We start from the raw sequence: 3,067 nt of genomic DNA, 5'->3' as shown, positions 1-3,067 counted from the left end.
GCAATGCATTGTAAGGTGCATAATGATATATAAATGTTTAATATAAAGTGTTACCAGAAATCTTTACAATTCTGTGCTATTTATAGGTGACGAGAGGTTTTGTTTTTCAAAGCAAAAGAGATGCCAAATACAGACACATTCTCACATTCATGCTCCAGCTCCTTTTATGCTTTGAATAAAGAATTTGTAATGACAATATGCAAAATACAATCATTATTTATACTTTTGGACTCCACTGCAGTACATACTGGCTGTAAATCTAGACTTATTAGACATATTTATGCCAGGTCTATAATTTATTAAACAGTACAGGATATTAAAATATTTAATGGCTAGAGCTCCTGCATAAACACTATTATATATTCATGTTCATTAAACCATAGAGCAGAATATAGCTCTGCAGGACTAGACACTTAATCAAAGAATGATCTGAATTCTTGCCTGTTTTAGCAGATGTTTGTCAGTTTTAGTTTGATTGGTAGATTCATGTGAAGGACCAGTTTCATATTCTAGTAATAAACTAGCTGAGCTAATGATTGTTTGCAGTCAACTTTACTGGACTATTACTGTACAAACACATGAAACATTTCTCATTCTGCATCAAGATCCAGTTTGCTGAATGAAACTCTATCATGAAATGCTCACCTCAGAGTAATTTCTCTGTAATGCAGTTCAGTTCTCCTTCTCTCAGCCTGACTCTGTGTAAAATCCACTCTGTCCCATCGCACTGAATCCTGTTCCTGAGTCAATCAAAGGAATTCCTGGTTATCCAGATCTCACATCCCATCAGATGAGCAGGATCTGCTGCTCATCCTGGACCCGATCATCACGTCTCATAATCCAGTTTAGGAGAAACACAAGACATGATGAAGAGGAGAAGCAGAGGAATCCTGCGGTGAGTACAGACTCTGTGTGTGTGTGTGTGTGTGTGTGAGAGAGAGAATGAATCACTCCAGTCACGTAAACCGATGGGAGAATGCCGTTTGAAATTCGCTATAAGGCCAGGTTCGATGTATTACTCTTGATATAAGCCTCGTCTTTCATATATTTATTCTGAGAATGTATCTGCAGTGTTCGGGAGTAACTAGTTACATGTAACGGAATTACTCCACTATAAATGTAACTGTAATCTGTTACAAAAAAATGTGTAACTAAATTACAGTTGTGAAAATGTTACAAAGGGGGTTACATGTGAATATTTTTACACACATATTTAATTGAGTAGCTACTTTCAGAAATTGCAGTGACAGACTAAAATATGAGACACTAATGTTTCAGGAGTTTAGGACACATTTATTCAATAACTGTTTTATTTTATTTGGGTTCATGTTTATGCTTTATTTTTTCAGATGAGCTGTTTTTTTTCTTCCTCAAGATGCCACTATTTTCTGTCATAGCTGTGCAAAGGTTTGATTTCAAAAACAGTATCATAGCTATTTAACTATTGCCTGTGATTTTAAACCTGTATTTAACCTCAGAATTATCTCAAAATAGAATGTGATGCTAAAGTCTGATTTTGTGGTGGCTGTGCTTTAAAATTCAATTATTATACTCTTAATTGAAGTGATGAAGGATTTTGAGTCTGTCAGTGTTGAGCTCTACATAAGACTAACCCTGCCTGCTTTAAATGATTGAAAATGTTTAACAGTTGAAAACATTAGAAATCAAATGTAATCAGTTACATTACTTTAAAAAAGTAAATATTTACATTACTCGTTACATGGTAACTTGTAATCTGTTACTTGTTACATTTCCAAAGTATGCTTCAGCATCTGGACATTGTATCTTCATCATTCATGACTGCAAAGGTGCAGAATTTGTAGAGCTGCTATGACATGTCCCTGCTAATATCAGCCACTATACTAAATTGTCCCTAGCAATAATTCTAATCAAACAATTAAATGCTTGTTATCTGCTGTTATGTCCCCACCAATGCCAAAATCAAACCTACACCCTTGACTGAGTGTATCTGGACTCGTTTTAATGGAATATCAGTATTCTTCAGTAGTTATGGATGCTCTTGAAACTCTGTGTTGTGAAGCTTTGAAACCTTCGCAAATAATTTGTTTCGATCCAAGTGATTCGGAGCGAGTATCAAACTGGAAGTCGCCTGTTTTTAGTCAACAAGGCTTTGTTACATCATTTTGAAATGTCTCTGTGAGTATATGCCAATGCTTAAGATAACGTAAGTCAACTTGAACATATGTGTTTGCACACTATTGCTAGTATTGTACTCTTTTGCATGAATCAGTGGTTTGCCACTACAGGCCGATGAGACTTTAGTTTTGGTTGATCTATGTGAACACATAAACCATTGTCTTTGTCTTTTTTAATACCTAATCTCAGATCAATTTTTATACATTTGTAATGACTCATTTGAAAGATTAAAAATAAGAGTTGTATTTATTAGTCTCTTATTGGCAATTTAAGCAAGCTCTCCGTAAAGCAAAACAAATGAAAGTGTAAAAACAATTACACTTTCAAGTTTAATTGAATGAATTTTCATGTTCATTAAACAGACTTCTTATTTAATGGTATTAGATTATTTGTAAATTGCATTTAATAGAGTTTACTTTCAATAAAACATTCAAAGTTTATAGGCAGCGTGCATCGGGTTGGCTGACGTGTCTTTGAGGGCGTGTCTTTGTATAGAATGGGCGTGGTCAGTGTGCCGGAAGTTAGCAAGTGGCTTTTCACCAATAATTACCATTACAACCCAAACCTGAGCACTAACCGGTAAGTTTGCGGAAAATAACATACAGTATTAAATATTTCGCGACATGGCACATTTTAAATTCTAACACAAGAGTATTTATTACTTACCTAGGTTTATTTATTGTGATATAAATCACATTCAGGACTGTGAGGAACACTAACACTACTGTTTGATCACTTCCAGAATAAACATTTCCCAATAATTTACTCACCCTCATGTTGTCCAAGATGTTCACGTCTTTCTTTCTTCAGTCGAAAAGAAATGAAGTAATACTTTAAGCATGTTATGTTGTAGGCTGCTACAAGGAACAGTGTGGCTTTCATATCATTTTAAGAATAAAAACCTAGAAAT

Source organism: Barbus barbus (assembly GCF_936440315.1).
Source record: "Barbus barbus genome assembly, chromosome: 21".
NCBI classification, from domain to species: domain Eukaryota; kingdom Metazoa; phylum Chordata; class Actinopteri; order Cypriniformes; family Cyprinidae; genus Barbus; species Barbus barbus.
The sequence above is the reverse complement of the archived record's forward strand: the minus strand, read 5'-3'. Positions refer to the sequence as shown.